This window comes from Tursiops truncatus, chromosome 14 (assembly GCF_011762595.2).
Source record: "Tursiops truncatus isolate mTurTru1 chromosome 14, mTurTru1.mat.Y, whole genome shotgun sequence".
Lineage (NCBI taxonomy): Eukaryota > Metazoa > Chordata > Mammalia > Artiodactyla > Delphinidae > Tursiops > Tursiops truncatus.
Genome location: NC_047047.1, coordinates 75,918,707 through 75,945,791, shown reverse-complemented (window position 1 = coordinate 75,945,791; position 27,085 = coordinate 75,918,707). Strand labels below are relative to the sequence as shown.

The window sequence follows — 27,085 nt, the reverse complement described above, 5'->3', positions numbered from 1 at the left end:
AGTCCAATTCTGCTATCATAATTTGTTTTGTGTCATCACTAACAATAGTGGTGAATATTCCCAACTTAAGACCACTGCTATAAATCTATAGGTTAGGCCCAAATGTAGAAGACATGGAATGAATGGAATAAAGCATTTTCTATTTTTAAATAGTTATAGCAAGTGCTGTAGATCACCTGTGCTTGCTATGACTATTTTTGAGATTCCAAGAAACTTCTGGAAACTCAAAACTTTGACTATAATTCATTCAGCAGGGACTTTAATTTTTATTGTGGATTGTTCAAATTTTAAGAGAAATTGGTGACACAGCAAAGAATGATCTTTCAACTGAATTTAGATTCAATCATGGATTACAGAGATAAATCAGGAGTGGGCTGGGTGAAATGATCAACTGAGTCTATTAAAACTAGGGCTTTTAATCCCTCTTCTGTGTAGAGAGGCATGGAACGCTCCCTCTAATTGCATGGGAATCACTCCTCATGGTCTTGCATTTTTCCACGTATTTTAGAAAAAAAAAAAATTTAGAAAGAGTACAGACATATACAATGAAACACTTTATGTGTCAGAAAAACTGCTGTACAGTTTTATTCTAGGTGATAACTTCCTGCTTGAACTTCCTGTTTATCTTTAAAATAAAATTATTTTATTTTATTGGTCTATCCATATATTTTTAAAAATAGGATTAAAAATCAGGATAAACATAATTATCTTACATAATGCCTCTCCTCTGTAATGATTAATACCCTTAGCTTTTTGAAATAAAGGCACTTTACCCATACAAGAAAATTACTATCATTATTCTTTATGAATTTAAATGAGTATAAATCCATTTTTCCAATTCCTGCGTCTTTTCATTTTCTAATGTTGTCTTCCAAACACTTACTTTTTCTTCCAATTTCCTAAATGCCCTCATGCCTTAAGTTCCACCCTTCTTGGCTCGTATATTTTATACAGAGCATGTCTGATAAATAATATTACCATGAGGTCACAGGGCCACAGCCTTAGACCTGTTATATCACTGGCAATTTGCACTTTTACTGCCATTCTCAGTTTTCAATTTGTCTATGCCACAAATTAAGTGGATGGAAATATTAAATATAGTTGTGTACACCTGAAAAATCGTCCTTGGTTTTATTTTGTTTGTTTGAATCTAGGAAGGAGTGAGGTGGAAGTAAGGCTACTTCAGGAAAGAATATAATTTGTAATTGAGGAAAGGAAAATGGCTTCTCAGTTGTTTCCGGGCGAGTGAGGCTTCTACCAAGTACTCCAGAAAAAACAAACAACCCTCTCCCTAAAGCACCTTCCCCTTCCCTCCTCCTGTCCCCGACGTACCCCCTCTCTCTCTCCCCCAAATCTCCAGGATGTGAAAGCTGACACCGCGGGCGGTCCGCAGTGCTGGGGACATAGCTTCAAGTTATGCGACAACTGCTGCAGCTGACAGCTTCTTTACTAAACACGGTGCGGTGTCCCAGTCCCTCTACCCCAGGGCAGCGCATCTCTGCTCTTCTGTAATCACAACTGAAAATGACTGAAAAAGGGAAGAAACACAGGGCTCCCTCATTTTTTAGTGTCCCTACCACAGTCCTCTTTTAAAGATCATTCTACCATCCTATAGAGGGGACCTGCTTTCTGTAATTTAAATAATTATCCCTTCGATGTTTTTAGGATGGGCTTCCCTACTGTGACTTCGTGTTGCATATATAAGAGGCATCACACACACCTACAATTTTTAAACAACAAATGAGCTTAAAAAGATAAAGGTGCACAATAACTGGAGCTTAAAAATTAAGTATCGCCAAACAGCGCTTCAGTGCAAATACAACTAACAAGCAAAATCTTCTTGCCCAATTAGACAAAGCTGCTTCACAAACGCGCACGCTTCTCAATCACATCTCCCCTACAGCACAACACGGTCTAAAGTATCAGTGTTCATTTTTCCCGACACACAAGTTGTCAGTAAGTCATCAACGACCTAACATTGCCACGAAAGAGACCTCCAGGGCGCGATAAATAAGTACATCTCCTCGAAGCAAAGAAATGGCATCATGACCCCCTACGGTTGATGCGGTTTGCAGCGCGGAGACTGTTCTCTGGAGAGAAACCAGAGAGCACAGCGTAAAATGCTAGAGTAGGGCAAATCGACAAAAGACTGGAAATCACTTTGAAAGCTCTGGAGGTTGTGTCCGTGAGCGAACAAAGCGACTTATCGAGAACTGACTTTTGCCCCCACCCCATCCGAGAAACAGAAAGAATCGGGACGGGCGAGCCCCGCTACGCAGTGCTTATCGCGGCCGGGGAGCGCAGCGCTGGCGCCCGCCAGATTCACAACCTGCTCGGCTGCCGCAGCACGCCGGGGCCGCGCGCCCTGCTCCGCGCTAATCCACGCTCCGGGTTTCCGCGTTCACCGGCACCGCGCGGAAGAGCCCTGCCGGGAGGGCACCTCGGAGAGCCTTGTCCGGGGAGTCCCGGGAGCGCTCTCCCGCTCTGCGCCACCTGCCCGAGGCGTCTGGCCCAGGGGCGCGCGTTCCTGACCTGTGGGCGGTCCAGGTTGGCCTTGAGCTCGAGGCAGCGGCTTAGGCGTCACCGCAGAGGCCCTCACCGAACACTAGCCTTCCAAAGCCTGAGAGTTGTCCGGCGGAGTTCCTCTTGATCTTTGCTTAAGTAGCCTCAGGTTCTTCCAAGCTGGACGCCCCCTACTAGCAGTCAGGGGTAGACTCCCTCCTAGCAATGGAGGTTTGTCTGCCTCGAGCCCTTTGGCCGAGGGAAATACTCATGGTGTCCTCAGAACCCAAAACGGCAGTTTTCCTGGACGTGATAAGGAATTTGAAGGCACTCTGCAAATCGTAAAACTCTCTGCTTAAAGAGAAAGTCGACCTTCCAGAATTTCCCTCTCTTGAAAATTCCCACCTGAATGTAAACCTCAACAGGGATTTTGTTCGCCGCCTTTATCCCCAAGGCATTGAAAAGTGCCTAAGGTCAGTAGGCAGGAGGTCACTGAATAATTGTTGAAATAAGCGAATGTACAAACAACACACTTAAGGAAACTGATCAGGTTGGGAACATGTAAGAATTCTTGCTTTCCTGGTAGGCAAGCCACCAAACATTTACTGGGCACTACTCCTTGACAAGTCTTCCAGGCTTTGGCTAGGACAGTCAGGATCCCGGGAGGGCTGGCAAATGTGTGTCCTTCAAGGACACAGAAAGGGGCTTTATAAAATGGCTTAGTCCAATCCCTCAACCCAGGATTCCGCGGAAGTTTCATTCCCTCCCCTTCACTATCCCCTCCCCAGCCCCACCCAAAGCACATTCAATAAAATATATTTAGTGCATAAACAAGGTGCTTATTATTAACCGTTGGTTGATGATTAGCATGATTTGCCCAAGGTCACCCAGGACAAGAAGCTTCAGAGCCACCTCCCTTCAACACACATTTCTCCAACGCCGTTCTGGACCAGGACCCTCCTGAGTAGTGGGGTACTAGAAGGCCTGGCTCCCTGTACTCCCAGTATAAGACCCTCGGAAGAAATGGCCCGCACAAAGTGCCCACCAGTTTCCTCGACAGTGAGCCGGGAAGACGCGCTCACAGCTTGCTGGGAACTCTTCCTTCAGAGAAAGGAATTTCTGCAGTTTTCTCCTTCCCCTTGCAGCCCCTCAAAGAGTGGGCCGGGGGCCCTCTAGGCATGAGGGTGGAGGGAAAAGCAGGCTCCACGTGTCCCAGCTCTGGCCTCAGCCTTCACCACCAGACGGGGTAACCGCGGGGCGTGGTGAGCCTAGCCCGCTCTGCCAGCCCAGGTGAAGGTTGCTCGAGTGGCCAGGCTCCCTTTTCTTAGCTACTTTCCTTTTGCGTTTCTGCTAAAATCTGGAGACATGGAATCCACTCTCGGAAGCTCCGAGCCCCTCCAACTGAGCATGCGCCAATGCCTGACTGCTTTTGGTCGCGGCGCCAGATCTCTCCAAGCCGGGCTGCGGAGCCCGGAGGAGGGGGGAGGAGGGAGGGGGGAGGAGAAAGGAGGGGAAAGGGGAGGGGGTGCCTGGAGAGGCGGCGGCTCCAGCGCCTGCGCATCCGGCTCCAGGGACCGTAGGTTTTCTATGGGATTCCCAATCTGCAGCAGAGCCTTACCGGAGCGTGCTGCAGCGACTGCTGGGCTTGCAAGGCGCGATTCAAGAGGAATTTAAGCAGTCTAGAGCTCCACAGAAAAAAAGAGCGTGAGAGAACCATACACGGAGACGGCTTAACCGTTTATCCGAATTAAATATATGTACATATATTTATTTACAAAGAACTGTTGAGTTTTATCATTTTCGCTAAGTGACCGTGGGCAGCGCTATAACAGTAAGTAGAAAATACGATCTTTGTGGCATTTCTGCATGTGTAGTGCAGCCAGTTGTCTGGGAGATGCTTTGGCTATTGTCACTTACTTTGCTTTGCATAGACACATCTAAATGCACGGTGACAGTTGCTTTGGTTAATGCTGGTGATATGAACGTACTGTTAGTCCATGAGGGACCTTTTGGAATAACGGGGGCGGGGGAAGGGGGAATGTTTATATGCAGCGTGTTTGGGGGATTGTCTTAGGCTAGATTTAAGATAGGTGAAACAGAGGTGCTTTTTAAGTTTGTCGCTAAGTAGGCAGATTTCCTTACACAGATTTAAGTAGCTAATTGACCGACTGTGAAGTTTTCCGGGTGCTGATAAAACTCTTGAGCGGTTGCAGTTAAGTACCAAACTGTCATCCGTGGGGCTGGTGCACCATTTTTCTCACCGTGGAAGAGCAGCGAACGTGTTTGCTAAGTAAAACTGAGTGGACGAGCTGGTGTGGAAACCAGGGTTGGTTTCCAAGTGGGATGTTAGTGTTTAGAACCACAGAGCTAGGCGCTAGAAGCACATTTCTCTGTTAGTATTTAGAAATGAGTAAATAATTTTTCGGTTTTGATTTTTCATCACGATGGTGAATGGGCAAAAAAAGGAAAGATGTTCAACCGCCCTGTCAGCCCGGTCTATTCTGAACAGAGTCTGAGACTCAGAGCCTCTGAATGGGGATCGTCAGATCCAAACTAGTTACCTGCCTTTGCATCCTGTATTCACATTCCGGAATGCAGGGTTGAAAAATGTAAACCCAGATGTTTTACCTTTGGTAGTGTTTCTTTAAAGGAGAAAAGGTCGTTCTGTGTTTTGAGTTAAAATGGGTTCTTCCTTGACCAGAAACGGAAGAAGGGTCTTTGCAAGGTCAAACCCCCGTGGAAATCAGGGGCTCTGGTGAATTGGGGGAGGGGGCAGGAAATGGTGATGCTCCCTGGAGGCGCTCAGCACTGCACGGATCAGTGCCCTGTGAGATGTCAGAGTGGGAATCCATTTTTCTAGAGTTGCCCTCCTGGCCATGTTTTGGAGACTGAAATGAAATGGAAATGCTAGTGGGTGTAGTAAAAACAAGTGTATACTATCTGTGTGTCATAGCCCACTTGAAGACGGGAGGAGCAAGGGAGTTGTGTTTCTACATATTAATTTTTTCAATTTAAAGGGGTTTCACGTTGAGACAAATTAAAAATGAAACTCTTGGGAAGACACATTTTATCCTCACTGCCATTTAAACTGCCTACATATGTGTGTTGTTGCTGGCGGAGGGGGAGGGGCGTCCTGCTTCATTGAACACCTCACTCATGAGTATACTCTCATTAAACTTGGGTGTTAATAACCCCAGAAAATGCTGCACTGAAGCAGGCTGGCAGAAGGGCATGAGGCAGGCAGACAAGAGAAGAGCATGACCAGTGTGTGCTGGATTTCCATGGAAAAAGTAGATCCAATATCTGGGATGAAATGAAATAAATTTTGCCCCAAATAGGATAGATCATTATAGGACTTTTGGCTCTTCAGTCAGTCTGGCTATCTGGAACCCTTTGAAGGAATTTATAATTTATTGAAGTGGATGAAATTTGAAATAGAAAATTCGAGAATATCCTCTCCTTGGAAACCCAAAGTGTAAATCATACTGCCTTCTCTGTCCCTCCCTTCTTTACTCCAGGGCAGAAGGACCAATCATTTGTCATAATTGAGCCATACTCCTCGTCAACCCTGAAAATTGGAATCAGCTCCCTGAATAGTGCAGGTGTAGCGCTGCATTGATAAATGGGTGGTGGAGAAAGTAGGGGAAACCTGGTGTGAAAGCTCATAGATGTTTGCTCTCAGATACCTTGCTTCATAGGCTGACAGTTATAGAGGAGAACATTGGGCAGAGACCTTCGAAAGCATCTAGTCCAAACCTGTTGTTTTACAGATGAGAAAATTGAGGCTCAGGGCCATGGAGCTAGGGGAAAGTCAATTAACTTCTAGTCTATGGAATAAAGAATTAAAACGTATTGTTGAGTGGAAGTGTTCCCTTCTCTCTGTACTTACAGCATCCTCAAGGACATAAATAATTGCCTGCTTCCCAGCACATCGGTTGAGAGAGTCCCAGGGTCCCTTTTCATACCATTGCATCTCTCTTCTCTGCCTTGCTTTTTTTTTTTTTTTTTTTTGGTAAGGTCTCTGTCTCTTTTTTCTATTGTCCCTCACTTCTGATATACCCACCTCATTAGATGTTTAGTCTGGCCTTCCTAGCTTCTCAGTCCATTTCTTTAGAATCCTTCAAGTTTTTGGAGAGAACTGGCAAACCAGTTGGAATCTTCAGCTCCTGTTTGAAAACTGTCCAGACCCATTTGTATCCCCTCTCTGCTCTATTCCCCAGGATCCTTTAAGGAATCCAGCCTTCTGAGAAACTGTAGGTGCCTTCCCTCTTTTCTACCTGTCTCACCTCCTCCAGCACTGCTGCAGCTACAGGCACTGGGACCTAGTGGAGTGAGGAAGCTGCAGTGTAAACACACCGCAGGCTCTGCCAGCTCTCCTTTGGCTCCTAGAAGGCAGAACCCAAATCAGAGCCGCCTGTCTCCAGCCTTCATGGAAATGCTCCAGATGAAGCCACCTGCAGAGAAAGGGGCTGGGGGCTGGGCGGGAAGACTGAAGGAAGACGCCTGAATCATGCTACCTGAAGCAGGCGCTGTAGAGGAGAGCAGTGCAGCTTTTTAAAACCTTTAGAGCTTTTAAAGTGCCGTCTTGCTGGACAGGGACTGCAAAGCAGGCAATAATACCTGCCTAATTGGCTCTTCTCTTTCCTTCTTTTTTTCTCCTTTCTGTTCATTTTCTTTCTCTATTTCTCCCTCATTTTCTCCCTTTCATAAACATTTCCTGAGTGCCTGTGCAATAAAGCTCTAGGCGTTTTAAAGATACTCCAGGCATTCCTGTCGCTTCTCGCAGGCACTCAGAAAGAGACTGAAACCAGCACAAATGTCCCCTTTGGGGAAATGCCAGGAATTTTTACCTGAAAAAGCTGAAACATTAGTGGAGGCTTGAGAAAGACAAAGTCTGCGTCTCTTCCTCGTTTGAGAGCTAAATACACTTGGAAATTGTTGAGGAAGCTAAGGAAGCAAGGTGGTGAGTTTCTCAACACACTCCCCAATCAGCAGTTCAATTTAACCACTTCCCTCACGGTAAACCTTTACTGAAGCTCTGTCCCGTAGAGTCTGTCCCTAACAAATGCTCTTGGGTCAGATGTCACCTCGTCTTGCTATCCTGTTCGGAAAACAGGCATGTCCAAGCTATTGTGAACACCACATAGCTTCTGCAGATATCAGAGACTTGTAGCTGCTAAGCGTCCGGCTTTGATTTGCTGGTCATTCTGTAATAGGATAGCATGGTTAGAAATGTTGTCCTGGGCAAGCTATAGGTTTTCTATTTGGGTTGTGTATAGGTATGGATTCCAAACATTGCTGAGGAGCTCCCTGTGGAATTTCATAGAATGACAGTATAATAGCGATATGACATGTGTGGTTTCCTAATTCGCAAGAGCGAAATATATTTAATGTTGTTCTAAACGTCTTTTTCTTTGTATGGAGTAATTTTTATGCTCCTACGATTAGTGATTCTTTAGGAAGTTAGGAAGGTTCTTCTTATCGAGGGGATCCCATTCAGTTAATCTAAGGTTGAAAGTGACAATGTCCACCTCAGTTGCATTTAGTAGATATAAATATATTAATTTCCTAAAGTATCAAATGGTGCAGAGATTAATTAATAAATGAGTGATATTTCTACTATCCATTGGTTAATTCACATAATTTATAGAGTATATGAACTGGATGGGATCCATGTAAGTTACCTAATCCATCCCTTCAGCACGTAAAAAATATAGTAGAATAAGGAACATTTTTATCTTAAAGACATATCTGCAAAGTGAAAGCACATTTCACAAGGGCAGAGATTTTAATGATCTTTTTCATATTTCCACAATGTCTATACAATGTCTTTTATAGATACTCTGTAATATTTCTCAATTAAATATTTGTTCTCAGAAGAATCAGTTACATGTAACTTGTTAATTATGTCAAGAAATTAAATCATTTATACTAAAATCATGCACAGAATTAGAATTGCTTTAAATATCTTTATGTTACTAAAAGGAAAATCTAGACTAAAAGTTATTCTATACTTTACTTTCAGTGAAGACATAAAAGCACTATATTAATACCTTTAAGCATGCTTTTTAATCCACTTACAGAGTATACTCCCTTTTATTTCTTAATAAGTAAAAATGTATATTATTTTTACCTATTTATAAGAATTGATATCAATATGTAAATCTAGACTATGGTAGATATGTGTACCAATTATTTAGATCATGGGTCTCAAGCTATGGAATTATTTTAACGTGTTCACATTGTGAAGGGACCATAACATTTCTCATTTACAGTTTGAGATTTCTCATTTACAGTTTGTTTCTAAAGACGGCTTATGCTCTTTTAAGTGAATCAAAATAGTTTGAGTTGCTTCCAGCTTCATTCATTGAGAACTCCACAAATGGGATCTTGGGGGTGCTTTAGAAACTGCTTAATGAATGAAACAGAAATGGAATAGCAAATTACTGAAGAATCCTCAAAGAGGTTTGACACTTTAATAATAAGGTGTCTGTGAATACATTAAAGAGATGTTCTATACCCTTATCAGCTAACTTAAAGCATGCAAGTCAGATAATTTGTCCATGATTCTTTTGTTTTCTCTGGATTTCTCCACTGCCTTCCTTTACTGCAGTTCTAACACAGATGACCTGCTGTGTAGCCATCAATTGTTTTTCTGGGTTTTTTTTTTAAGACAATGCACTGCATTTCTAACCATTTCTTGTATTATTTTCAGGTGAACAACCTATTTCCTTTTGTTCTATATTACAATTAAGACTTGGAGTACTCTCATTCACCAAGTAGCCTTCAAGCTCAATATATCTAATGCAATAATTGCTGAAGTTTTTATAGAAAGAAGGACTCTCTTGATTGAAAAGATTTCATTTTTTTGAAGTATTGCTCATAAAAGGCAAAGTGTTAACAAATCAGTTAAATTTACTTGCAATTATTATAGATCTATAGAATGAATACTGTTTTTCTTTATTCTTGCTCGAATAGGGATTTTTCTGAAAAAGAAATCTGTCACTTTAAGTGTATTTTTTTCTCCTTTCTTTGGATCTTGTTTATTATCTCTTGGGCTCTGAAACTTTTGAAGAGCTGAATGTAAATAGATTTTTTGCAAATTATTAACATGTTAAATGTGCTTTGTAGCCTCGGTAAATTTTTTCCAATGTGAACAACTAGATACTAATATTTCTGTTGTATCATACTTTAGCATGTTTATTGCATTTGAAGGCTTCTTAGAATAGTAGATTCTGGTGCTGCAGGAATCTGGTGTTTTACATTTTGCCTTGGCTTTATTAATTTGTGATTAGCATGTTTATTTCTGATTTCTTGAAACCCAGTCTTAAATTGAGTGAAATTTCCCATTGGGGGCCCATTAAGCATTATCAATAAAGTTGACATGTTTACTAATATAATATTTTATCTTTAATGTATGAAATAGTGCTGTACAAGTCTGATTTTCAATTAGCAACTTCTGGAATTCTTTGGCTTTTGACGTTATGAGTTGATGAAAGACTATCAATTTTGTTTATTCCAGGAGTTCAAGTGTTTCTTAAATATATACATAAGGTGCTTGGTGTTTGCTTACTCATATGGGAAATTTTATGAAAAATAAAAAAGAAATTGTGAAATAAGTTTAAATTCTAAACAAAATTGTTAGTTTTTCTTTTAAATGTTTATAAAGGTATTTATTCCTCAGAGTGAGGTGAAAACCATCCAGTCTTCCCCCATTTTTAGTTAGTAAATGGAAAAATTCCTCAACCCTCGCGAAGGTTTCAGTTGACTCAAAAGAAACTATAGGAGGAAATGTAAAACAAGAGTTTTCAAGCTAGACACATTTAGATAAAAATCCCTAGTTCCACAGTTTATTAGTTCTATGACCTTGAATACGTTGTTTAGCCTCTTAGCCTCAGTTTCCATTTAAAATAGTAATTCACAGGATTCTTGAACAGAGAACAGAAGACTATGTATTAAAGGATATAACACAATGCCTCATTATTGAAAGTGTGCAATTAATGATAGTCATTGTCATCACTATCATTCCTTTCATCAGAAATCAATGGTTCCTAAACCACTTTAGTCTCTGAGCTGTAGTAATTCCACTCATAATGGAACCTCTGAATAAGGTATTGAGCTATGACCAGTGAACAGTTAACAGTGCTTAACCTACCTTGTAAAACAAATATCTATTAAGTAAGTGTGCCAAGCACTGTGTAGTCACTGTGGAATCAGGATTAAATAAAATACAATGTCAGCCTTCAAGGAAGTTATTCCTAATGAGGAAGATAAGTACAGTTCAGTACGTCAAGTGAAATAAAAATGTGGTATAGATGCATAGAGGAAAAAATTTCTAGAAGTACCTACACTGAGACCTCAAACTTCCCATTTCTCTCATTCTTTCTTTAAATGCATCCCATTTCCATTATACCTGTTCTTTACCACCATCTCCCTACCATATAATACCAGCATATAATTAGACACAACAGAATATGGAAATAAGAGGACATTTTTAAGCTTGTTTCCTTATTGAATACATTTTAAGGTCATCTATTAATTATTTTCCCATGTAGCTAAATAATGTGGCCCTTGCCTCCCACCCAAGCCTCCAGTGGGTCACTGAAACTCAGTGAAAATATTTCAAGAGTTTTGCCTTTGGTTTAAATATTATACGATGATACTTCTATCCTTTAATATCTTCCAAAAAAGAGATTTCTGTCTGATACTCTCTGCTCACCTCCCTTATTACTCCAACTAATTTCATGACTTATCTTTCAAATGTATCTGTGGGAGGACTCATATGATCATACAATCTACTCCTTCATTTTTTTCTCCTAGGGCTTTTATGATAAGGGAAATATACCTCCTAATCCCTTTTCCCCACTGAACTGAAAACGTGTTTCCAACCCCTATACACATACACACACACACACACAAATCCAAAATGGCCTTACTGTCTTTAGGTCTTCTAAGAGGCTTTTCACTTCTCCTCAGCTTTTTCCTCCCTTCTCCCCCTATTTCCTGCCCTACTTACTAAGGAATTTCAAGTATATTTCTTATCTGGAGTTAAAAAGGAGCATCCTTTTCTCCTTTTGAAGTCTGCAAAAGTTGCACCTAAATTCTGAGGCTATTTTGTGTAGTAGGAGTATTGGATGATTCACAGAATTGGGTAGGACTTTTGATTCTAATTAATTTGGGAGGCTTTTTTTCTTACTTGTGAAATGGGATCATATATTTACCTTATAGGAATCTTCATATATATATATATATATATATATATACACACATATATATATGGTGTCCTCAAGATATAGATATATAGATATAGATATATAGATATAGATATAGATATCCATACCACCTAAAAGAGCTTAGTGCATAGTAAATAATTCTTCCTCCCCCTTCGGACCTCTACCTTCCCTCCTGCATTTCACCATTTCTCCTAGCAGGACACTTAGGTGTTCTGCTCTTTCTAGGTATATTTGTCCTAATTTTCTGGTGGTTAAATAATAGCTAATACACACATATCCCAGGTAGCATGGTGAGTGTGGTCCTAGAGAAGGTATACTGAATGAATCAATGCCTTAGCATAGACCCATGTTCCTGCATCTGTTTGGAAAAGTTCTCCATTCATTTAAGACATGCCTCCTACTGAAGTTCCCAAAGCTTCTGTTGACTAATGTTCAGTTAATAAACAATCCATCCCCATCCAGTGATTTATAATGCTCTTCATAAATTATGTTGGAGGATACCTGCTAACCTTTAATTATCTTCCAACCTTTATCTTCTCCTTCCTTTACCTTTTTCTGAGGTGCCCTGAGTGCGTTTGAAACATTCTAATGACATCCTTACTTCACTTCTTGGTGTCAGGTCTGGCATTATCCAACTTACATATTTTTGGTCCATCAAATGTCCATCAGATAACATCAAATAAACGGCAGAAAGGGAATCCTTAGTGGAGCACACAATACTGTTGCAGAGCATGTTCGAGGCAGGGTTGGCCTCTCAGAGCCTTTGTTTGTTGAGCATTTGTAGAAGTGTGCACTAATGCACGTTGGCCAAGAGCAGAGAACGGCTCTCAAAGCGAGGGTGAGGGAGAGGTGCAGCTACATACAGTTACATACCTACCTACCTACATACATACACATATACATGATAGGCACACAATAAGCTCAATATACTGTCATAGATTGTTTTACATTTTAAGCAAAATATTTAAGAGCAAATAGCCTTATAACAAAGCAACACTTTTGAAATGGCATTAAAAGGAAGCCCTTTTGAAAGTTTTCTCATTCTAGGTGAAGTGGCAGAGTTGAAAGGGAAGGTGGTTTAAATTTGGTGGTAAGGACATTTTAGACTTTGTTTCTTTTTATTTATTTATTTATTTATTTATTTATTTATTTTGTGGTACGCGGGCCTCTCACTGCTGTGGCCTCTCCCGTTGTGGAGCACAGGCTCCGGACGCGCAGGCTCAGCGGCCATGGCTCACGGGCCCAGCCGCTCCGCGGCATGTGGGATCTTCCCGGACCAGGGCACGAACCCGTGTCCCCTGCATCGTCAGGCGGACTCTCCACCACTGCGCTACCAGGGAAGCCCTAGACTTTGTTTCTTTAAAGAAATATTTCCAAGACACTGGTAGTTATTTCCCCTCAAAGAGTTTTGTGGAAACGTTTTTCGAGGTAAATAGTGCTTCCTACACCCCACTCTTAAATATTTTCAGTGCATATTTTCATATTAATAATAAATCTGAGTGGTCCTGTTGTAAAGACCCAGTATCTGCTTACTTCGCTTAACCTTATGTTTCCAAACCTGTTTGCACAGAGAACTTATGTTGAAATATGCTTGTTACCATCTTATTGTAGTTCTAAAGAACCCAGTCAGAAAAGGACAAAAACTGAACTATGTAATGGAAAGTACATTAAGACTAGGAGTCATTAATTGTGTGCTTCAGGCATCACAGCCATGTTTTAGGTATCGTTAAGTGTGAAGTCCTGGAAAAGTTACTTTACTTTTCTGAGTTTTAGTTTTGTCATGTGAAAATAGATATGAGATTGCCTACCCTCTCTAGTTAGGAATTATTGTGAGATTGATATGACTTTGAACTTACTATGTAGATTGTATAGTACCATGTAATGGTAAGAAATTTATAATTATTATTCAACTTTAGAATTTTAGTTTATCTTTTATTTTAAAAGATAATTTAAGAATCAAAGTACTGATCTTGTGCAAATTATTGCATTGAGGTATGTCTGCCAAAATAAGTCCCCTGTCCCCTATCCTCCCCCACCTCAGCTCCTAGGATAGAATAACAAATACATGATAACTGTAACCAGGTTTTTACACAGTTAAACTGAAAACGTGATTTCGAAATAAAATAATTCTGGAGGGAAAACCTAAATTATTTAAGATTTGAGCTACATCTATATCTTTTATATTTTTCTCAGGATTTCTCACGTTGTAGTTGAGCCCATAGCATTTTTCAGTGGAGTAAGCATGTCTCAGTTTTCAGAGAGAGTCTAGTGGAACCATGGCAACCATGGCATGCCCATGTGTTTGTTCCAGCAGGGAAGCTTTGGAAGTAAGATTTTTATCCTAATGGGATAAAGAGGTCTATCAGAATAACTGGGCCTTCCATTCCTGGATTCAGCAGGTATATGTAGATCTGAACAATGTAAGGGCAGGGAAAACTGATGGAAGAAACAAAAGAGACCCACACGTGCATGTGTCCAAAGGGAATCCATTTTAGACAAGCTCTGTGCCTCTTAGTGCGTTCCAGCAGGGACAGTGGCTTCTCCTCAGGGACAATGGAAATCATTTCTCATGAGCTTCCACAGCCCTGATGATCAAAATCTGATTCTTTCCTAGGGATCCTTCTCTAGTCATCCTAGCCAAGAGTTATCTCTCAGGCTTCTTATCGCATCTGGACTCATAGTTACCTGTATATGTGCCAGCTGTCCTATGAAACTGGAAGTTCCTTGAAAGGAGATATGTCTGATAAATTTTTAGGTCCCTTTTAGAGAGGTGTGCCACTGGAGGGCAGTTGAATAGGAGTGGTAGCAAGTCAAGCGTACATTGCCCCATCAATCAGTTGTAAAGTTTGGAAGTTTCTAATCAGGAGCTACTAAAGAATTCACAAACACCCAGGATTATGAGAAGCAGCATCTGGGCATCTGACTCACAAAGGGTGTCAATGACCAGGTTACACCAGTACCAGTCAAGTAAAACTTTGCCCATTTCCTATCTAACCTCCTTTTCTTGCCCGCCTCCCTAGAGAAGCAGAGCAAACGATGGAGGAGGGAAGCAAGCAGGATAAAGAACAGATTACAATCTCTTCTCCACTGCTTAGTTCAAAATTGAACTGAGAAAGGAGAGATCGGGTTAGATATATAGTGGAAATTTACATTTAAATTAGACTGAAATTTTTAATACCTTAGAAACAACCACTTTTCTGTTACCTGAAAAGATATAGATCAGCCCAAAATATCATCCTGGAAGGGAAAAGGGAGACACAGTAGAGCATATTTGAGGCAGTGATGAGAAAATAAAGCTATATAGCTAACCCATTCAGTAAACTGGTTATAAAAGGAAGAATACAAAATAGCATATGATTCATTCATAAAACAAGAGGTGTAGGCCAGAATTGCTGGTGTAGGTATTAGAAAGAAGCAACTGGTGTGAAGTGGAGCGGCAGAGGAAGGTGGTCTGGATCCAGGTCACCAGCGGTACAGGAGAAACTGGAAAAGAGATATCCTTCCAAAGAGGTGCTCTGTAGATGACCATGTACACAGAGGGCTTATATCATTCATCTCTGGCTCTTAACCAAGATCAGATTCATCTGAATATTAGAAGTTATCTCTAGGCTAAGTCAGGAGAGCAAGGAAATGAAAACAGAGATAATTTATACTTTGTAATAACATTAAATAGTAATGGTGTAAAGCAGGGGTCTCCAACCCCCGGCCACAGACAGGTGCCGGTCTGTGACCTGTTAGAAACTGGGCCGCACGGCAGGAGGTGAGCAGCGGGTGAGCAGGCGAAGCTCCATCTGTATTTATAGCCGCTCCCCATGACTCGCATTACTGCCTGAGCTCCGCCTCCTGTCAGCATTATGATGAGTTGTATAATTATTTCATTATATATTACAATGTAATAATAATAGAAATAAAGTGCAAGATAAATGTAATGCACTTGAATCATCCCAAAACCATCCCCACCCCTGGTCTGTAGAAAAATTGTCTTCCACAAAACCGGTCCCTGGTGCCAAAAAGATTGGGGGCCATTGGTGTAAAGAATTTAGCGTGTATAGGGCACTGTGTTGGATATTTACACACATCACTTCATTGAATCCACTTTACAGCTCTGCAAGGTAAGTGTCTGCAAGGTAAGCTTCATTTTATGACTGAGAAACTGTGTCTCAGAAAGTAATTTGTTCAAGGTGACACAGCTACCATGCGATAAAGGTGTTATTTAAACCCAGGACTCTCTCTACCTTTCTACACAGGCCTTTTTTCCCCTCTTTTTAAAAACTTTTTGATTATGGAAAGCATACACATTTGAAGAGAATGATGTAATAATGCCCATGTACCCATTACCCAGCTTTAACCATTATTAAAGTCACTTTGCTTCACTTCTGTACCCATCCTTCCCCCTCCAGTGGTTTAGTTTGAACAAATTAAGACACTATATCATTGCATCTATAAATTTTTATATATGTATCTATAAGGACTCTTTAAAACATGTCCACAATACTGTTATGTACCCCCCAAATTATTTAATATCATCAAATATCTAGTCAATGTTCAAGCTCATAAGTATTGTTATAGTTTTTCTGAATCAGGATCCAGATAAGGTCTACACATACCAGTTGGCTAGTAGACAACATCCTGTTTTGTATAAGACATTTATATAAGACATGTTTCTCACTAGAGGGAAGTATGGTATGGATAAAAGAGACATGACTTCAAAGATGAGGCTAGTTGCTCTGAACAAGTTATCTTACTTTTGGAAAACAAGAATTATATTCCTGAGATTAATTTCAAGGATTAATAACATAACGTCTATGAAAGCACTTAGAACAGTCTCTGGCATATACAAGGATTTTAGTGAATTTTAGTTTCCTTTCTTAAAAGAATTTAAAGGAAAATGAATGGTATACTAGGCCAAAAAGCTTGAGGAAACTTCTTGGAGTACTTTGGCTACTGATCCTTTGAGATGACTCCCATTTTGTTTCCGGATTGAAATTTGACCACAGTTGTGCCAGAGTGGCTAGTGATTAATAGCTCTGAATCCTCCCACTGACATGTTCTATATGGTTTCCCACATCAAAAGGAAGGAAATTTGTGACTTTAAAACGATCTCAAGTTCAGGAAAATGATTGTAAGATCTATATTGAATGTAAATTATAACCTGTCTCACCAAATTGTTGTGAAAACCAGAGGTAATACATATTAAATGCCTAGCAGGGGCTTCCCTGGTGGTGCAGTGGTTGGGAGTCCGCCTGCCGATGCAGGGGACGCGGGTTCGTGCCCCGGTCCGGGAAGATCCCGCATGCCGCGGAGCGGCTGGGCCCGTGAGCCATGGCCGCTGAGCCTGCGTGTCCAGAGCCTGTGCTCCGCAACAGGAGAGGCCACAGCAGTGAGAGGCCTGTGTACCGCAAAAAAAAAAAAAAAAAAAAATGCCTAGCAGAAACCTATCATTTAATTGACCATCAATTTTTAATAATAAAGTAGTATTTGCTATTCTCAAAGAGCTTTTAATTTAAATTGAGAAATTAAATGAATTCATAATCAAGAAGTATAGAACTAAGTACAACTGACAGGCCACCTCCTGAATTGGGTACATCTAAACCATTTGTGAAGTTAATGGGTACTTTATTCTAGAACATGGATGTTTGAACTCAGAACATTGTATTTATGAAGACTCATAGCCCAATGACAGTAACGTTATGTTCTTATAGTGCTTATGCCTGCTTATTTAGAATATGTAAAGTGAGCAGTTTCTTCTATGTTATGTGGGAACCATTTCCTAAAATGCCAACCAGAGATTGCTGGTAAAGAGTACTCAGATTTTTGTAATAGGTCTGTAAGGCTATACACCTGTGAAATGAAACTCACTGGGAGGTAATACAATAGAAGGAAGGCTAAAAATTCATACAGCATTCCAGCTAGCTTCTCCAAATTTTTATTTGTTATTGGTTCCTATAGTAGATAATCAAGAATCACGTTATTTCTCTGAATTTGAATCTAACTTGGACACCACTGATTGTTAACATGGTGATTGAGTCTGCCTCATTATAACAGTGAGAATATTCCAGTTTTGTGGTTGTCCAGGATTAGATATGAGTGTAGAATTTTTCTTTTTTAATTAAGTGAAGGAGAGATTGCTTTTTTCTTTCAAAAAACTTTTTAAATCTAATTTTAAAAACTCAGTTGACAAAACTCCAAAAACTAGAACTAAAGAGGGCTGCTGTTGGCATTCCAGGTAATTCATTGAACAAACGTGGTACTTCAAGCCCCTACTCTTATAGGACAGCTCTTAAGTGAGCTTCCTTGAAAGCCGGGAATTTGCTCTTTTTAAATACTTTTTCTGAATAAAAAGAATAATATTTACTCACTGTAGAAAAATTAGAAAGCAAAACATAGAAAAAATAAAATCAGAAAACAAAAGAAAAATCAGAGAAAAGAATAAAAATCACCTACAATCTATTATTTATAGGTTATATTGTCCTCCTTTATATTGTTTTCTAATTGAGACTACTCATTTCTTTAAAATTTGTATTCTATGTTTTTTCCTTAACACCACGCTTGCAATTAAAACTCTTCACAAATGTAATTTTAAGACATTACACTCCACCATATGCATAGACAAGGTTTACTTCACTATTCTCTTACTGTTACACATTTTAACTTTTTTTTTTTTTTTTTGGTGGTACGCGGGCCTCTCACTGTTGTGGCCTCTTCCGTTGCGGAGCACAGGCTCCGGACGCGCAGGCTCAGCGGCCATGGCTCACGGGCCCAGCCGCTCCGCGGCATGTGGGATCTTCCCGGACCGGGGCACGAACCCGTGTCCCCTGACATCGGCAGGCGGACTCTCAACCACTGCGCCACCAGGGAAGCCCTAGAGCCCATTTCATAACTGCTCTCCATAGTCTGCCCGCAGTAGTCAATTCACAGCTATTGTTATCATTATCATTATTTTAAATTTAAAGCTCTCGAGAATGTAACCAGAATTCTATTAAACATCTATTATGCTTTCTTTTTTTTTTTTTTTTTTGAGCAAGAGCTTACAACCTTGTAATTTACTAACAAACCAGTTAGAATTAGATTCAGCTTAAAATGATAGAAAACCCCAAATAACAATGACTTAATAGGAGAGTTTATTTCTTACTCATATAAAAGAAATCCAGAGGTAGGCAGTCCAGGGTTGATAGGGGAGCTTCACGAAGTTCTCAGGGACTCAGTCTCCTTCTTCCCTTTACCTCCATGATCCTTAACATGTCACTTCCATCTCATGGTCCAACTTGGCTGCAGCCATCACATGTGCTTTCTACCAGGAAGAAGGAGGAAGGGGAGATGAAGGGTGCATCCTTCCCTTTTAAGGATCCTCCCCTAAGTCAGACCTCCTGAAAATTGACATACATGCCACTGGCCACAATTTAGCCACATTTAGCAAAACACCTGCTATAAGTTAGGGTTTTTATTATTAAGGAAGAAGGAAATGGATTTTGAAGGAAACCTGAAGCTTCTGCTGTGCTAGTAATAATAAAACTTTTAAGTTATAGTAAATATTTTAATTTAGATTATCAACTTATTTCTTTAAATGTAATATGAAAAAATCAGCACACAAAAAACAGTGTTTTAAATTCACATCTAAAATTCTAATTAACAACATCTTTTATAGAAAACATTGTCCCAGAGGTCATAAAATCTTGGTATTCATGCCTGGGCTTTGCTTCTAGCTGTTTGTCTTGGTCAGATCACTTTCCCTTGCTGGGCTTTAGTTTCATATGTAGAATGAGTAGGGTTAAACTAGGATATCTCTAAGTTCGTTCCATCTCTACCTACTTTTACCAAATGTAACAGGTAAATCTCATGTTTTCTTACTAGAATTTTAAAGTAGTGTAAGTGTTATAGGGCAAAAATCTCACAATGAGCCACTTTTCTCAGGAATAGATACAGATGTATCTGTACATTTATACCTTGCCTTCTCTGAGAAAAATTAAAGACTTCTATTGTTCTTCACTTGTGCAAAAGAAATATAATTACAAAATGAAATAAGCAGAACAAACACTGAGAAAGAGATTAAGCTATCTTTTTCTTTTTGCTGAGCATATTTAGAGAAAATCCAAAGTTTCAAGTATAAACAAATATTAATCAAGATTTTAAAAGGAGGCTGGATGCAAGATAAGTTACAAAAACAAATAGCCTTTTCTTTTAGTCTATCAAAAAAGCTTTCAGAAATGAAAATTGGAAAAATATTCTATGCACAATAGCAAGAAAGATGATAAAATATTTAGGATTAAAAATTATAAGGCAAAGTGCCTTATGGATGATAACTATCTGAAACAAATCCGTTTTCAATAGATTTCTTAAGTTGCCTCTTTGGGACTTGAAAGTTTCTTCTGTGAGAGTACGACAGTTAATCCAGTTCAGTAGACATTAATTGATAAATCCAGTTTAACAGGTTTTAATTGAGGGCTTATGTGTGAAGCCCTGTAATGGAAAAATTTAGAAGCAGAAAAAAAAGACACTTTCATGGAGCTTATGGTAGGGAAAACACAATAAACAGATGATTAAGAATTGATCAGGGCTTCCCTGGTGGCGCAGTGGTTGAGAGTACGCCTGCCAATGCAGGGGACACGGGTTCGTGCCCCGGTCCGGGAAGATCGCACATGCCGCGGAACGGCTGGGCCCGTGAGCATGGCCGCTCAGCCTGCTCTTTCGGAGCCTGTGCTCCGCAACGGGAGAGGCCACAACAGTGAGAGGCCCGCGTACCGCAAAAAAAAAAAAAAAAAAGATCAGCGAGAAAAAAGGAGGAAGATTATGCTCTGTTGGGCATGTATAACAAAGAGGCTAACCTCATCTAAGGGATTCAGGACAGAGACAAAGTGAGACTTATGCTGAGATCCAAAGTAAGAACGGGAGTCAGCCAGGTGAAGGAGGTACAGAAAGAGTGCCCCCAACACAGGTAATAGCAGGTGCAAAGAGCTGGATTTGACATTGAACCTGGTGAGAAACTGGAGCTTAAAAAGGAACTTGGCAGAGTGGCATTCGATGAGGCTGAAGAGTTAGGTAGCAAGCAGCCGGGTTTCATATTGCGATGAATCTTATAAGGAGTGTTAAGGGTTTTTTAAACTGTGTTCTAAGAGGATTAAGAAGCTATGGAAGGTTTTAAAAAGGAAGTGACTTGATCAGACTTGCATTTTCAAAAGATCCTTCTGGAGAATGAATTAGGCAGGAAGTAGATGGAAACAAACCAGTTTGGAGACAGTTATAATTGTCCACATGAGAAGTGATATTGGCTTGGGCTGAAGTGGTACAGCACAGATTCAGAGACTTGTACAAATCTGGGTGATATTTAGGAGGTAGATAATACAGGAGCGTGACTGTATTTGTGAAAAGAGGGAAGAAGATACTGTGTTCGTGGGCGGATTGATGGTGGTATAATTCTTCAGATATATCTATTTTTTTGATAACCAATGTCAAGTATCTATTTTTTTGTGACTCTTAACAAGACAGCCCAGCAGTTACTAGAGAAACTGACACTCCTTTTATGTTGTTCTAAATAGGTATACTCATCAGAATAAAAAATGTGACTCACACCAAATGCTCTAACCCAGCCAGCAGGGTCTTCAATACTCCCAGCCTTCAGAATTAATATTCTATTCTGTTGAGGATAAACTCAAACCTATCGAGGTTTCCTCAGGCCTACAGGTTGTGTTAGGTGTTCCCAATTTTTCCAGCGCTATTTTATACCTCTAGGACGTCTTTATAGTGCCAACACTTTTTCAAGCTTCCAAGGTTAGTAATTGTGATTTCATTATTAGTTGATTGAAAGAACACAGAGTGACAAATAGCTACTATAAATTCAGTAATGCTTAAAATTTGTATATTAGTAATAGCAGTAGTGTTGACATATATTTGAAAAATAATGCAATGGTATGTGAAAGACACACTCTTCCATTTCCAAGCCTTAGTTTTCATATGTATTCACAGACCCTTTGCAATAATTCAGTAGATTTTCCTACTTCCACACTTTACCCAGAAATCCACAGACCAAATTTTATCTTTCAGATGATCATAAATGTTTTTGTTTCAAATAAGAAGCAAAGGTACCATTAACATGATCTCTTCAAGAACTGCACATTCTTTAGAAATCAAAGAATAAATGTTTGCTCCCTCATGATGGCATTTAGACAGGGCCATGAGATTACATAAGCAGGTATTGTTTCTGCTCTGGCATAAAAGAACCTAGAGTTTAGAACCTGGAGTTTCTCCCCAGTCAGGGCATACATTGCATTAAAGCAGTTTATCTGCCTCTGAACATTATTATACAAAGAATTCTTATTTTAAGAATACACATCAGAACTAGACCTAAGGAGCCATCGGGAACCAGCAGACCTCTGAGGATTTGCTGCTGCCTCCTTTTCTTGGTCTTGTGGAATCCAAGATGTTCCTCTCTCTATACATAGCATCTCAGCTTCTCTCTCTGCAGTTTAGCTTTGCAGTCACTATTGATGAAGGATGCTATACCATCTGTCTTCCTTTTCAAATCCCTGAAAGAGCAAGTCTGATTACTTTTATCTCTATTTGCAGAGCTCTTCCCACCATCCACCCTCATCGGCTGGCCTGTGCTATGCCAACTTTGATTGGGTTTTTTTTTTCTATAAATTTATTTATTTTTGGCTGCGTTGGATCTTCGTTGCTGCGCGCGGGCTTTCTCTAGTTGTAGTGAGCGGTTAGTGGTGCGCGGGCTTCTCATTGCGGTGGCTTCTCTTGTTGTGGAGCATGGGCTCTAGGCGCACAGGCTCAGTAGTTGTGGCTCACAGGCTTAGTTGCTCTGTGGCATGTGCGATCTTCCTGGACCAGGGCTCGAACCTGTGTCCCCTGCATTGGCAGGTGGATTCTTAACCATTGCGCCACCAGGGAAGCCCTGATTGGATTTTTAGGTCATCTCTGCCTAAGAAAACCTTAACAATACTTCCCTGAATATGAAATACAGATAAGACCATCTCAGCTAAAAGAAGAGATGGGACATATTAATACCGATGTGTCCAGTATATCTGGCAAGGAATAACCAGGAAGGTGAGATGAAGAGGGAAGGGAACTATGTTGTGACAAAAGTAATTCAGGCACTTCACATACGTCTGTAACACCACACATTATCTTCAGAGCAAAACCAGTGAGTTCATAAAATTTCTCCATTTAATAAAAGACAGTGGGGCGTTGAGGGAGTGAACACTGTGCTTTGTCATCCAGCAGATCCGGGCCTTTATGACTCCAGCTCTTGAGCTGTTTGCAAACTCATTCTAACCAGGAGTGTTTAGCTGTCCCTGGCATCAGTCAGTACTTAATTCTAGGGAGAACACTGATTAATCAGTCAACTTGGTTAAGTTTAGGTCAGTCAAGACAGTTTTTAAGATGCTAAGCAAATATGTAATTGCTAAACATTTGAGAATTGCCTGTGTACTGTCTAAATGTGTAAGTCCTTTAAAAGTAAGGTATATGGGCTTCCCTGGTGGCGCAGTGGTTGGGAGTCCGCCTGCCGATGCAGGGGACACGGCTTCGTGCCCTGGTTCGGGAGGATCCCGCGTGCCGCGGGGCGGCTGGGCCCGTGAGCCGTGGCCGCTGGGCCTGCGCGTCTGGAGCCTGTGCTCCGCAACTGGAGGGGTCACAGCAGTGAGAGGCCCGTGTACTGCAAAAAAATAAAAAATAAGGTATAGTTTCATTATAAAGATAGTCTTTGACAATCTGAAAACATTAAAGTAGAAAGAAATTTAAATCATCATCCTAATGTTCAAAGGTAATTATTGTGATAATTTGACATATTTCGTTCTGATCTTTTTCCTGTATGCCTACTTTCTTACATAGTTGTGGTGTAGATACAATTTACCCTTTTACTTCTAAGTATTCCTTTTTAAAACCAATTCTTTTAACTATATCATGTGTTTTTCTAAAGTCATACTCCTCTCTGTTTTCTTTTATCTAGGCTTCTGCCATGCTTCAGAAGGAATTTCAGTTAGGTTTAGGAAATATATCAAGTACAGTAAAATAAAACAGAAAAAAAAGTGAATTAGAAAAGAGATTTCAAAAAAGGAATACAAGGAAGTTTTTCTATGTGGCTTGGCAACCTCTCCTCTGTACCTTCCTTGAGTTCTTCTGGCCCAAAATATGTTTCTAGAGCCTGTAAGCTGAAAGAAACTATGCCTAGATAGTTGGCCAAGGATTGTGTTCTATTTTGGCAGTGAAATGCATATTTATCATTAAGTGGACTTTATTACACCGTTCCATGAGGCTGTTCAGAGTGACCTTTACAAAATTATCCCAATACTCGTGCTTACAGTTCTGGAAAAACAACCACAGTAACTACAAGCAACTCCATACTCATTTTATGTGCTTAGTACAATGGCAGGAAACCAGATGACTCAAAGAGTTACTATCATTCCAACTTCATTGATTCAGAGCCTCAAAAGATCAGAATCTATCAAGATTCCTTGCAAATGTTTTGTTAAACTGTTGTATCTAATATCCCCATTCACAGATGAAAATTGAAATTTTATAAAATCATTTTAAAAACACTTACTGCATGTCCATGTGGTAAAGGTGTTGATGAGCAAGACAGGGTTCCCATCTTCAAAGTGTTCCAAGGGTCTAGCAGAGACAGGCAAGTAGACAAGTAATTGCAATGCACAAAACTACCTTGAAAGTGCTAACTGCAGATGCAATTGTAGCACCAACAAAGCAGTTATAAGACTACGGAAATTAACTTGATTTCCATTTTGCTTTATGATACCAATTTGTGTATCACAAAAATGAAACCACTTGAGAATTACCAACGGAGAATAAGAGAAATGTATTTTTTTCCTAAACTTAAAATGGACATGCTTTAAATTATTCAGTAAACTTCTTAGAGTCTGGCACGATTTTCTCCTCAGTTTTCTGCCACATGTTTTCTTTGAAATGAACATGATTACTCTGTATAAGAGCTGGAAGAAAACATCATTATCCAAAATCATAATGGCGCCCAAGCCATTTGATTAGTTAATCTTCAGCAACGAAGTATACCTAGGAAAAAGTCAGTTGGGATTAGAGAGAAATCTAAATTACCAGCTGCTTTAAAGGAAAATATATTAATTTTTTATTGTGAAAAATTTCAAACGTACAGAAAAAATTTAGAGAATAGTATAATTATCCATTGACCTACTACCTAGCATTCAAAAATATTAATGCCATCTCATTTTGATATTATCATCATTTTTCTTCTCAGTCCCACTCACCTCCCTTCTTCCTCAGAAAAATCATTCTGTTGAACTTGGTATGCATTTTCTTCATGAATACATTTATTCTTTTCACTAAATATGTATATCTCTATAGTATCATTTTGGCTTTGTGATATTTAAGTAGATGACGTCATATTGTATGTGTCATTCTCCAACTCACTTCTCTCAAAAATATTTTTAAAGCACTGTTTTTATTCATATATCATTCATTCGTTTTGACTACCATATAGTGTTTCATCATGTGACTATACTTCAAATTAAATTACTCATTCCCTATTCGATGAACATTTAGGTTTTTGTGACTTTTTTTTTTAATTTGCTATTGTAAACTTGTAGTGTACATCTTTTTCACATGTCCCCTTGTGTGTTTGTGTGAGTTTCTCTAGGATATATATGTCGAAATGGAATTGCTGGATTATGTTCTATACGCATCTTCTGCTATATTAAATATTGCCAAACTATTCTCCAAAGAATATGTACCAATAAATAGTCCCATGAGCAATATATTAGAAAGAATTCATATTTTTTCTACATCTTTGAAGACACTTGATATCAGCATATTTTCAAAAAATATTTTTACCAAACTGATTATAAAAAAAATGGTCCTTTGTAATTTTCTATTTTCTTATTTTTTTATTGGCCATTTATGTTTTCTTCTCTGTAAATTATCTATTCATATGCTTTACCTATGTTTCAGTAGGATTATCTTTTCCTCATCCATTATTTGGAATTCTTTATATAATCTGAATACAAATCCTTTGTTATATACATTGCAGATATCTTCTCCTTGCCTGTCACTTATTTAACTTTATCCACGGTTACTTTTGTCTTAAAAACAGTTATTAATTTTGATATAGTCATATTTATCAACCTTTTACCATGATTTGTGCATTTTGTTTAGTTTTGGTTTTAATCCATCTGAAATATAATTTTGTGATTGGTGTGAGGTTGGGATCTAGTTTTATTTTTGCCCTTTAGACAATATTTTCCTAACACAATTTTGTTGAATATACTTTTGCCAGAATTTCAGATTAACTGGAACTAGGTAGGGTGGAAGGAATGATGAAGCATATACAGACATCTAAGTTTCTGACTTGGACTTGCAAACTCACGGCTCTTCCCTGAATTATTGAGACAGAGATGAGGTCCTGCCCCCTCTATTCTCCATTGCCTTATGCTTCTCTAGAAGATAAGTAGCTCATTTCTTCTGTCAGCTACTTCATGCTTTTGTTGATGGAATCTAGGTGTAAGTTTCATTCGAAGAGAACATTAGATTTGCAATCAGGAGATGAGGCTCTGGAACTACATCTTCCATAGATATTCTCTACACGCTTAGAAAAAGCTTGTGTCTTCTCTAGGCCTCAGTTTCTCATCTGGAAAAGAAAAGCATTCATCTAAACTAGGATATATTTATTTACACTCTCTGGATCTCAGCCTTCTCAACTTTATAAGTGGGAGGATTAATTAGATTTTACAAAGATCTTTTCAAGTTCTCATATTTTAATGTAAGTTAAAATGGTAACTTATAGATCTCTCACCATTAACATTAATGTGCTACCATAGAATCTTGTACATTATAGAAATGTGTTATCACTCCATATTATAAATTGTAATTAAATTTTTTATATATTATTTATATCTTCCACTGGGTCATTGGTTTCTACAGGAGTTAAGAAGCTTCTTATTCATCTCCATATCCTGATAAATAACAAGGTTTCTGCACATAGTCTGTTTTGTAAATCAATCTAACATTTTGTAAGTCAAAAAATAGTAATAATAAACAAATTGTTTTTGATAATTTCTTAGATAATTCCCCTCAATATTTTCTCTTCTCACTCTTTCTGAAACTCAGACTAGTAATATGTTTGATTTTGTGGAATAGTCTCTATTTTTCTATTTTTTCCTCACCATTGCCTGTCCTTTTGTCTGCACTTTTTATTGATGTGTAAGGAGGAAGACGGGAAAACAACTGACTTCATTTTTTCAGTAAATAGTTGTAATTATAATGTGTATTTAATATTGTATGTCTGCTTTTTCCACTTAACATATCATAAGTAATTTGCCATGTTTCAACATTGTATTCACAACTTTATATTCCATTGAGTA

At 39.3% G+C, this 27,085-nt stretch overlaps 1 protein-coding gene across 1 annotated transcript in view; it reads left to right on the top strand.

Moving 5' to 3' along the window:
• Positions 1–4,088: 4,088 nt before the first annotated feature.
• VSNL1 (visinin like 1) overlaps positions 4,089–27,085 on the top strand; it is a 97,577-nt gene continuing 74,580 nt past the window's right edge. The window contains exon 1 of the mRNA XM_004324944.4: positions 4,089–4,333. The gene's annotated coding sequence lies outside the window, so the exon portion shown is untranslated. The remainder of the gene's footprint in view (positions 4,334–27,085) is intronic.